Below are 12,177 nucleotides of genomic sequence, written 5' to 3'. Positions count from 1 at the left end.
TAGTACTCCATCGTGAATATATACCACATCTTCTTGATCCATTCGTCAGGTGATGGACATTTAGGCTCCTTCCATGTTTTGGCTATTGTTGACATTGCTGCTATGAACATTGGGGTACATGTGCTCCTATGCATCAGCATTTCTGTCTCCCTTGGGTAAATCCCCAGCAATGCTATTGCTGGGTCATAAGAGAGATCTATCGATAGTTCTTTGAGGAACCTCCACACTGTTTTCCAGAGCGGCTGCACCAGTTTACATTGCCACCAACAGTGTATGAGGGTGCCCATCTCTCCACACCCTCTCCCTACCTCTAATCACTGCTTTTATTGAATCAACAAAATTTGATAACTTTTATTTTAATTCTAAAAATTAATTTAAATTTTCTTATAATTTGTTTTGCCCCATGTATTATATAGAGGTGTCTTGTTTATAATCCACACATTCTGGGACTAAGTATTTCTATAATAATAAAAAGTATATTTTGGCATGTGTTCCTATGCTGCTTGTGTATATTTCTGTTTTATTAATAAAACAATTATTTCTAAAGGATTTATAGTTCTCATTTCATACTACCTCATTTCATACTATCTTTATCAGTGAGTTTCTCTTATTAACAAAAGATGAAGCATAGCCATAGGCAGCCCTATACAACACTCTAGGCTAGCAGTAAATATAAAATAATACTGATGGTATTTTATACCTTAGAGAAGACATTTCCTAGGATCTTTTAACTCAAAGAATAGAATGTGGACCAGCCACATCAGCATTACCTTGAGGCAGGTTAAAAATTCACATTGTTTAGAATGGCTAAAATTAACACTTCAAAAGCAACAGATGTTGGTGAGAATGCAGAGAAAAAACACTTTTGCACTGCTGGTGGGAATGTAAACTGTTGCAGCTGCTCTGGAAAATAGTATGGAGGTTCCTCAAAAAACTAAAAATACAACTACCCTATGAATTACACTACCATGTATTTCCCTAAAGGATGCAAAAATGCTAATATGAAGGGGCACATGCACTCCAATGTTTACAGCAGCACCAGCAGGAATAGCCAAAGGATGGAAAGAGCCCAAATGTCCATCAACTGATAAATAAAGATGTGGTGTGTGTGTGTGTGTGTGTGTGTGTGTGTGTGTGTATATATATATATATATATATATATATATATACACACAATGGAATATTACTCAGTGATCAAAAAAGAAAAGAATGAGATTTTTGCCATTTGCAACAATGTAGATGGTACTAAAATATATGATGCTAAGCAAAATAAGTCAGTCAGAGAAAGAAAAATATCATAGGATTTTGCTCATAATTGAAACTTAAGAAACAAAACAGGTGAACATAAGGGAAGGGAAGGGAAAAAAAGATAAAAACAGAGAAGCAGGCAGACTATAAAAGACTTTTTATTTTTTTAATGACATTTATTTTTCAGAGAGGGAAAGAGCGAGTGAGCATGAGTGGTGGAGGGGTAGGGAGAGAATGAGACATAGAATCTGAAGCAGGCTCCAGGCTCTGAGCTGTTAGCACAGAGCTCATCAAGGGGCCTGAACTCACAAAAGGCAAGATCATGACCCGAGCTGAATTCAGACACTTAATAGACTGAGCCACCTAGGTTCCCCCATAAAAGACTCAAGTACAGAGAACAAATTGAAGGTTTTTGATGGGGTGTTGGGAGATGCCTTTAAGGAGGGCACTTGTTAGAATGAACATTAGGTATTATATATATGTGATGAATCACTAAATTCTATTTCTTAAACCATTATTACATTGTATATTAACTAACTTGGATTGATATGAAATGCAATGAAATAAAATGATATAAAAATGAAATGAAATAAAGTAAACATAAAATAAAACAAAATATGATAAAAAAAGTAAAATTAAAAAGTGATTAAAAAGTAAAAAGTAAAAGCAAAAAAATAAAGTAAAAAAGTAAAAGTAAAAAAGTAAAAAGTAAATATAGAAATGCACAATACTGGTCCTATCTTGGGTTTCTGAGTCAGTAACCACATGTTAGTAAGATCTCCAGGTAATTTATACGCAATTTAGAGTTTGAGAAGCACTGCTCGAAGGCTAACAACTACAAGTGAAATTCCTTGTAGAACAAACAAACTTGTATATGAAATCAGCTAAGGTAAATAGAATTTTTGAAATTTTTAAGGGTGAAGACTGATTAACACTCATCCAGAACAGTTCTTCCCTTTGTAAGAAACACTGTTTGCTTGATCTCAGCATCAGGCACTATTTTTATAAGAGAAATTAGTAATTTTACATACTTACAAGGAAGAAAAATGTTTTTAAAATCTTGCAAAATAACCTAAATGTTAATTAGATCAAAGAATTTTGCTTTTAGCTCTTGATAATGCTATTAACATAATAAATTTCATTTTTTATTCCCACACAAGGTATTTTAGCAATTACAGAATAAACTCCATTCTTACTGTTTGAGTAAATGATCAGATAAACCAGGATATGATAATATAATAACATAAATTTAGGAAATATACAAGTTAGTCATTAAAAATTTAAAGATGATGATACTTTATCTTAGGTTCCTCTTCTGCTTCTCTGTTAGAGAATTTGTCAAGTTTGAGATATAAGTACTCTCTTTCACAAAAAATTAAATTTTTATTTAAAAATGTCTTACTGGTAAGGCATTTTTGTCGTTCGTTTACTAGATATTCTTGGGAAAGATCTGTTTCTGTATACAAAATTAAAAATTTTAACATACTGGTCATTTCCCACTTGTAACTGATGATACTTAAACACAGTCCCACTAGAAATTAAGCACATTCTTTAGACAGATTCTAAAGTGTACTAACAAAGAGTGCTAAAACAAAAATTCTCTATGATTTGAAAGCATGTATTATTTCAAAAAATCCTGGGATTTCATTTATTTTGTAAAAGGCAATTAGAGGTACTTTCTTGAATGGAACATTTTGATGGTGTTGCATTGTCACTCATTCAAAAAAGATTTCAAGTAAAGGAATTGTTTGAATTAAGAGAAAGTAATGCAGCTAAACGACATGGCATGAGATTTATGTGTGCACAGTGAAAGATAAAGATGATGATAATAGAGAGCATGCAATTATTATATAAGATAAAGAGGAGACTGGAGTTAGTTAAGAATTCTTTCCTATGTTATTGAGTCCCTTGGCTCCCAACTCTGTCATATTTCTTGAGGGTCTTATATTTAACATAAATTTAACAACTGACCTTACGTAATTCAGTAGTGGGTTTGTGACAGCATATCACAAACTTGTTAACAAGCTTGTTGGAGCATCTCCAAAGAAATACACTGTTACGAAGAACTATATCCAGATAGGGCAAATGACATGAAAGTTTCATATGCTCAATACACATAGTTAACTAAGCCACCGAACATTTCGAATCCACCTTTCAGCATTTAAGAGAAGCCTCTGAGTCCTTACACAGGCACATTCTGAGCTGTTTATCCTTTCGGAAGTGCTGACTCCAATGCTCTCATTTAGAGAATTTTGTTTTGACATAATCGCTTCTGGTTGATGTGTCCTTAGATACCATGCCATGATCCAACTGCACACAATGCTATCCATTCCAGCTGATTGGTTTTTGCCAACCTTTGTCACAACCTTGAATGGTTGATTTTAACCAAAAATAGGCTCACTGCACCGAATGCTACTAGATCTCAGCTTCACAGAGTTACTATTCTCAGCCTTGGGAAAGAATACTTTTGGCTAATGCAGCTAAAATCTGGAAACCTATATTAATTATTCCTTTTCTACAGATGTAACCTGCTTTTCTACAGTGACCATGGAAATATTACTAGTAAAATAATAAAAATATTTTTCATTTATGTTACACTTAGAATTTACAGAGGACTTTATAAATATGCAATATAAGTCAAAAGTGAAAGGCTACTTAAGTATCCTCACAGTTTATTTTATTCTATGCCTTTTAGCTTTCCTAATTTTTTCCATTTTCTGTTATTAACTTCTCTATTGCTTAATTAATGTTTTTGCTCAAGTTCTAGTTTGGGGCAAATCTTCCTGAAGTCAATGTTGAGAAATATAGCAAACCAAAATTAAATTTAAGTGATACAAGTTGCTACAAGGTAAAAAGTTCAAATGACAAAAATTAAATGACTGAAACAGCATAAATTATAAACCTTTATAATTTTCATAATGAATCATTTTAGATAGATCCATGTACATAATATGTGCAACAACGTGAATGGAACTGGGGGGTATAATGCTAAGTGAAATAAGTCAGTCAGAGAAGGACAGATATGTGATTTTACTCATAAGTGATATTTGAGAAACTTAACAGATGACCATAGGGGAAGGGAAGAAGAAATAGGATACAGAGAAGGAGGCAAACCAGAAGAGACTCTTAAATACGGAGAACTAAGGGTTGATGGGAGTGGAGGGTTGGGGGATAAGGAATATGGGTGATGGACACTGAGGAGGGCACTTGCTGGGATGAGTACTGGGAGCTGTGTGTAAGTGATGAATCATGGGAATCTACTCTTGAAACAGAGACTACACTGTCAGCTAACTTGACAAAAAAATCCACACATAAATGTAAAAATATATTTCTATGTAGAAATATGTAAAATATATAAAAATATATAATATGTATATAAAATATAAGCTTAATAGAATATTTGTTGAATACTTATATATAAACACCCATGTTACATAGAACAAGGACATGAAAATAAGTACAAATGTGATTGCAGAAAGACTTGCCCCAAACTAGAAGCTGGGCACCTCCTCTTGAGGGGCATACATGCTACAATGGTTACTGATCTGAGACCTCTAGACTCAGGAAATGTTCTTTTTCTTTTCTTAAAAGATCTAATCACTATAGGAATTAAAACTTTGTGGGTGTCATATATTTACCTGTTGTAAATCTTCATAGGCTAACTAATATATTAAACGTAATAAGCACTTTTATAGTAATTTTATGTGCCAGGAACCATTCTAAGTATTTTACATATAGGTACACATTTAATCCCCGTAGTGAGATTATGTGGGTACTACTGTTTTCCCTTTATCACAGATAAGGAAGAGAGGCATAGAAAGGTTAAATAAGGTTCCATGGTTACACAGTTGGTAAGTTACACAGCCAGGTAAGAAAAACAGTTTTCAGTTTTCATACTCTTTGTAAGGGCACCTACCATCTGAGTTTATTCTAATGCCCTTGACACACTAGAATCTCCAAATGATTTTTTTTCTTGACTCAGAAAATGGAAATGAGTAAATAAGTGGTAGCCACAGACACACCTGCCACTCCCAGAGAAGCCCAGGGGCTACTACCCTAATGATTCTTATCTGGGGGGCGGGAGGTGGGGACAAAATGGTAACTGAGCTGCTACTTATAATGAGTAAATTCTCTATATAGACTTTTTTTTTTCAAATTTCAAAGTTCATGAAGTAAAGAGAAGTAATAGAAGAGATTCTTAGTGTTAAGGGAAAAAATAAAAAGTTGTAAAAACCAATTAATGTGAAGGTGACTGGTTTAGTTATTTTGGAGAAACTATTATATCATTTGACTACTGATAACCATTTTGGATATAAAGACAATGTATGCTAGTGGGGGAAATGGAGACTCTGGTTCTTTTCACCTAAGAGAAAAGAGACAGAATGGCGATGTCATTTCAGAGACCCTTGCAAATAAAACACCCTACAAATAGGCCTCCAACCACCCAACTTCCAAGTGCTTGAAGATTCTGTAGAAGGGCACTGGGAGATGGCAATTGCAGGCTTATTCTAAATTTTTTTAAATGTTTTTTTAAATTTATTTTTGATACAGAGAGAGACAGAGTATGAGAGGGGGAGGGTCAGAGAGAGAGGGAGACACAGAACCGGAAGCAGGCTCCAGGCTCTGAGCTAGCCATCAGCACAGAGCCTGACGCGGGGCTCGAACCCACGAACGTGAGATCTGACCTGAGCCGAAGCTGGAGGCTTAACCGACTGAGCCACCCAGGCGCCCCAATTGCAGGCTTACTCTAAGGACAAGTGTGACAGGGGGAAAAATGCAACTAGTTGATATGGAAAGTGGTAAGTAACAGCAGAATAGATTCTTACCACATTTTCTCAAGCTCTTCCTTAAATTGTTCCCCCAAGAATATTTAATTCAAGCTCAGAGACCCAGAAAGCTATCTTATCTTGTTTGAAAACTGACTTCCACAAGTAATCAGTTCTGACCTTAAAACACTAAGCTACTAGGTTTAAATTATGAGGAAAGCTGACATCTTTTAAGTCTCTTATTTTCTTTAAAATATTTTCTTTGGTAATCTAGCGTTTAACTTCCTTGACTCTCCTCTGATGCAGTCAAGCAGAGATCATTTTATTAGCTGTTCCTCATCTCATGCCCAGAAAACTCCTGCATACTTCACTTGCCTTTGCAGTCTCCCTTCAAATTTGAACAATCTTCTTTCCTTATATAGACTCATTTCCACATAGAGTTTCATTCTAATCTCCTGGAGTGAGAAAATACCCTTAACTGATGGATGTGTTCAGACTTTTTATACTGCCAAACATTATCCAGATGGTGTCAGTGATAACAGTTTCATAAACCATAACTTTTAACAATCTCCAGTTTGAAATATGTAAGCACTGCCTTCCAGCATGCAAAAAGTACAAAAGATCCCAGCTGAACAGATATTAGATTATACTTAAAACCTATATACTCCTTCACATAAATAACAAATGTATTTTCCTTAGAAAATTCAAGAATGTATACAAAAGAGATTTTTTTTAAAAAATCACATACACAGAAAATTGTTTCCTATTTCTTTAAACATAAAGAAAGGAGGAAGAAAGGAGAAAGTGATGGATGAAGAAGATTATCCGTGCCCCCCAAAAATTATTTGTAATCACTAGCCAACAATTAGATGTATGTCTCATTAACAGTATGTTCCCACCATATGAGATATATACTATAAAATGGTTGAGATCAAGTACAGAATAGCAATGGTAGTTATTTAATTTGCTTACAGCTATTTTATTATGTATTTTATCAATTATACTTTTACTTCTTCTGGCGTAAGATATCATGAAGACAATATTTATTTTTCTGCTTCATCTGAACTTACTGTAGGTTTATCATAAATATTCGTGTTCCTTAAGAGAAGATGAAAAACAATGCAGTCCTCCAACATACACACAAACCATCAAAATGCCAAAATCAGGAGCGCCTGGGTGGCTCAGTCGGTTAAGCCTCTGACTTTGTCTCAGGTCATGATCTCAAGGTATGTGAGTTCCAGCCCCACATCAGGCTCTGTGCTGACAGCTCAGTGCCTGGAGCCTGCTTCAGATTCTGTGTCTCCCTTTCTCTCTGCCTCTCCCCCATTTATGCTCTGTTTCTCTCTGTCTCAATAATAAATAAAAGTGAAAAAAATAAAGAAAATAAAAAAATACCATAATCATAATTCTAGTTATTTAGACAAATTTGGTTCATGGCATGTTAGAGCTATAGCTACCTCTATATATACTGCCACATCTTTATTTCTAAGGAGCATTTTTTTTTAAATCTTAAATCCTTCAATCTATTCAGGTACCTGCAAAGCATCTGGGAAAATGGATGCAATGCATAGCATGACTTAGTTTGAAAGATTCTTAAGATCCATTTTTTTTTCATTTTTTAAACATTTATTCATATTTGAGAAACAGAGAGACACAGTGTGAATGGGGGAGGGGAAGATAGAGGGAGTCACACAGAATCCAAAGCAGGCTCTAGACTCTGATCTGTCGTTACAGAGCCTGACATGGGGCTCAAACTCAAACCACAAGATCATGATCTGAGCTGAAGTCAGACACTTAATCAACTGATCCGCCCAGGTGCCCACAGTTCTTTGACAGTATAGAGTGCTCTTTATAGTGTGAGGTTAGGAACAGATGATAAAAGTTTCCTACATATGAATACATTCACACATATTGATTAATTATATTTATATACACATGCATTCATTTATAATTTTTAAATTGGTGATTAATGGGTATTAAATGCTTCAAATGAAGTTTCTTAACACCCTATGAAGATATATTAAATTAAATAATAGGATTTAAATCACATACTCTGAAAATAAATATTGCTTTAATTTTTAGTGAGAGCATGCCAGAACTTTAAGTGGACAATCATACAAAGAGACTCTTGCAATAGTATCATGGAACTGAAGGGTACTTTACTTTTAGCAAACATTTTCCATACCAGGTGCAGAATATACTCTTCCAATTACCTCTTTCCCATAAGATTTTCTGCTGAATTTGACAAAAAGACCTCAAAATCATAGTCCCAATAGCTTCCATCTCTTCCACAATCGAGTATGACACTAATTTGGTTGTTTGCCCTGGATATCATTGATTTCTACGAGAATCTGGTGATGGGTGCATAGATGGAGAGTTTTATGATGCGGAAACTCTTAGAAGAGTAATCAGCTATACAATACAAGACTGAGTTCCATCATACCAATATATACAGTGGAAACCTCCATTGAGAGAGTTTAGGGATAGGAATTAAAATTCAGACTTCTAGAAATACTAATCATTTTATTGTATAAGCAGAAAAAATGAAACCTAGGAATAAACCTTGTACCATAGAAATACCAATATACTTCTAAGGGAAACATTAGATACAAAAGAAAGAGTGAGATATTTTTTTCTCTATGCTCACATGAACTTTTTTAAACCTAGGAATAAACTGTGTACCACAGGAATACCAATATGTTTCTAAGGAAAGCATAAGACAAAAAAAACACTGAGATATTTTTTCTCTTTTCTCACATGAACATTTAGAGGCTTAGAGGGATTTTTTTTACAGATTAATTTTTAATTTGTTTATTTATTTATTTTGAGAAAGAGAGAGAAAGAGCAAGTGAGGGAGGGGCAGAGAGAGAGGGATAGATAATCCCAAGCAGGTTCCGCTCTGTCAGCACAGGGCCCAATGCAGGGCCAAACCCATGAACTATGAGACCATGACCTGAGCCAAAACCAACAGTCGGACGCTTAATTAACTGAGCCACCCAGGTGCCCCTCCCCCCTTTTTAAATAGATTTCTTAGCTGAGAATATACAAATGTTATGAAGGTCCTTAAAAGTAAAATAAAATTTTTAAAATAATCCATATATATTGTAACAATGAAAACCAAAAGCATTGCAGTTGAAATGCAAATTTGTGACAAGACAATTTCAAAAAGACAATTGGAAAGGGAGGAAAACAACATAAAGAACACTGCTTTTAAACTCTACGGTTTGCTTTATGTTTCAAATGTTAAAAGTATATGCTATCCTGTTTGAAATCTGAGACTCCATGACCAATAAATAAAGTTTGAACAAGCTGAGGAGTCATTAGCTTCACGTTCACCTCCTCTGGACCATTTCACACTTCATAGTTTGAAAGGAATAAATATCTCTGGCATTTAATGATTATGAAATTAAGTTCAAACACAACATTCATTAACTTGTTTTTATGCAGTCATTTGTCCTAAAGTACGTATTATTTGAAAATATAAGGCATCTGGATTTATATGATTCTCCGTCATTTCTCATTGTCATAATGTCTATATTAAGTAATTCTAATATTGTATCATTTTAAAGGAAACACAAGTTATACACAATTATGTTTAGCCCCTTGAAATAGCAATATTTTAAAGTACTAATTTTACTTTTAAAAGTTTATAATACATTGACTTTAAAAATTCAGAAGCAGTTTAATATTCCTGTCAATTTCAGCTTATATTAGCTTCTATTTTTTGCACTTTAGCCACTCTATTTTCTAAAAAATGTTATAGAACTGATTATGGATAGATGTATGAATACACTAGTTTTGTGAGGATTTTTGTCATGCTAAGGAACCACTTTTGTAATATTTTATCTCTCAATTGATACACTAGTTACTAGAATTAAATTAACCACATGGATTTTAAGATAAGGCAACCTAAAGAATGGTATGCACTTTAATAATAACAAAAAAGACACATATAGACAAAAACAGGAATATGTTTTGCCATCTGCTTTTGCTCTATTTCAAGGAGAATGTAGTTAAAAAGTAAAATAAATTAGGATGACAGTAAAATAGGTATAGATTCTAGAAATACATAATGAATTATACACTTATATTCAAAAGACAGAGTTATCTAGTATTGAGACCAAGAAAATGCTCTTTGGAGTCTAACACCTGAGTTTGATTCTTAATTCTGCAACTTCTGTTTGTTCAAGTTGTTTTACCTTACTGAGACTTATCTAAAAAAAATAGTAACACATCGCTTTGGAACTGTGGTAAATATGGAATTAAATAATACATATAAGAACTTTTAGAGTACCCAGCACAAATTATTATTATTATTTATTAATTTTCACTATTATTAAAATTATTAATCTGAAAACATTCTATTCTTAATGAAGGGAAGGGTAGAGGTGATAATATGTAGAGGCAGGACTTGGTTTCTTGCCACCATATATGATGATGTTTCTCTTTAGATTCCTCATAATATCCATACCTTGGCAGTAGATGCCACTGTCGTATTATCAGGAAAGATCTGCAAGCCCATCCAGTATCAAGTAGAACATATGCTTGGACTATTTAATTATATCTGTTTTGACCACAAAAGTAGCTGAGAAGTAACTGCCTTCTCATGCATGTTCATCAGCCCCCCCTTCGAAGGTGTTCTCTACATTTTCTTACTATTGCAGGTTTCCTACCTCAGTAGCATCTTCTGGTTGATTATCCACTTCTGCCTTCTCATTTTTAATCACAGAAATATGAAGCTGAAAAGACCTCTGAAAATCAGCAACTTTTTCTTACTGTTCCTTTAAACCTGAAGAAAACAAAAACAGATCTATGATATCAAGGAGACAAAAAAAATACTCTTTCTACACTAATACTTGAGAGCATTTGTCTAGAAGAAAGTAATTACTTAATTTTCCATTGCATCAAGTCTATGATATATTTTTACCTACTGGCATTCACTAAAAGCAGGCAGAAGTGTTGGGAAATATTGTCAGCAGGCTCTGGTACCCACCATTCTATTCTCTGTTTTTAGTTTTCTCAGAAGTCACACATAAGTGATTCCATATAGTATGGTGTATGTCTTTCTCTGTTTAGCTTATTTCACCTAGCATAATGCCTGTTAGGTTCATCCATGTTACCATAAATGTCAAGATTTCCTTCTTATTTATGGCTTCATAATATTCCATTGCACGAATGCATATCTGTGTGTATCATATTCTTTTTATCCATTTGTTCATAAATGGACATGCAAGTTGTTTCTGTGTCTTGACTACTGTGAATAATGCAGCAATGAGAATGAGAGGGCATGTATTTCTTCAAGATCTTCATTTTACTTCCTGTGGATATATATTCAGAAGTGGAATTGGTAGATCATATGGTAGCTTTACTGTTAATTTTTTTAGGAACCTCCATACTGTTTTCCATAATAGCTGTCCCAATATGCACTGCACACCATATGAGGGTTCCCTTTTTTCTTCACCCTCACCAACATTTGTTATCTATTGTTTTTTTGATACTAGCCATCTTCACAGGTGTAAGGCAATAACTCATTGGAGTTTTGATTTGTATTTCCCTGATGATTGATGATGTTGAGCACCTTCTCATGTATTTGTTGGTCACTTCAGAAAAATCTGCAAGACATTATACAACTCAATAGAGGAAAAACAAATGATTCAATGAAAAAATGTGCAAAGGAACTAAATTGACTGATACTATTTTAATCTGAAAATTTTAACCCTCTTTATGGTTAATGCCTAAAGTTGGCTCTCTCTCAAACGTTCTTCTAATATTTTCCACTTCCATACTCTTTACAGAGATGCCATACTGATTCTTAAGTTTCTCTTCAGCTAACTTCTTTCTGCTAATGTCTCACATAGTCTATTGCTCTTGGGGTCATGCCATACTGGCTCAAGCTTGGCTGAATTACTCAACATCTGCCTAATCTAAAGGAAAACTCCTATCTTTTCCACCAAACACTGGAAATAAGAGCCATCCCCTGTGGCGCACTCTCTCTATATTCTTCTTCCTAGGCTATTTCTTTTCCAATGAGAGACAGGTATGAGTTTCTATACTTTCAAGATTTTTAGATGGTCTCTTGAAGTCTTATTCGTATGGCTTAAGTTGAAAAGAAGCACATCCTCCCCCTTTTCCCCAAGAAATTAGAGAGAAAAAGCACAGCATT

The 12,177-nt window shown here is 34.2% G+C and overlaps 1 long non-coding RNA gene across 1 annotated transcript in view; it reads right to left on the bottom strand.

Moving 5' to 3' along the window:
• Window positions 1–10,797, bottom strand: part of LOC115294109 — a 252,583-nt gene extending 241,786 nt beyond the window's left edge. Inside the window, exon 1 of the long non-coding RNA XR_003909726.1 lies at window positions 10,688–10,797. This is a non-coding gene — a long non-coding RNA (uncharacterized LOC115294109). The remainder of the gene's footprint in view (window positions 1–10,687) is intronic.
• Window positions 10,798–12,177: the final 1,380 nt, after the last annotated feature.

Source organism: Suricata suricatta, chromosome 6 (assembly GCF_006229205.1).
Source record: "Suricata suricatta isolate VVHF042 chromosome 6, meerkat_22Aug2017_6uvM2_HiC, whole genome shotgun sequence".
Lineage (NCBI taxonomy): Eukaryota > Metazoa > Chordata > Mammalia > Carnivora > Herpestidae > Suricata > Suricata suricatta.
This window is presented reverse-complemented; position numbering and strand designations above follow the sequence as displayed.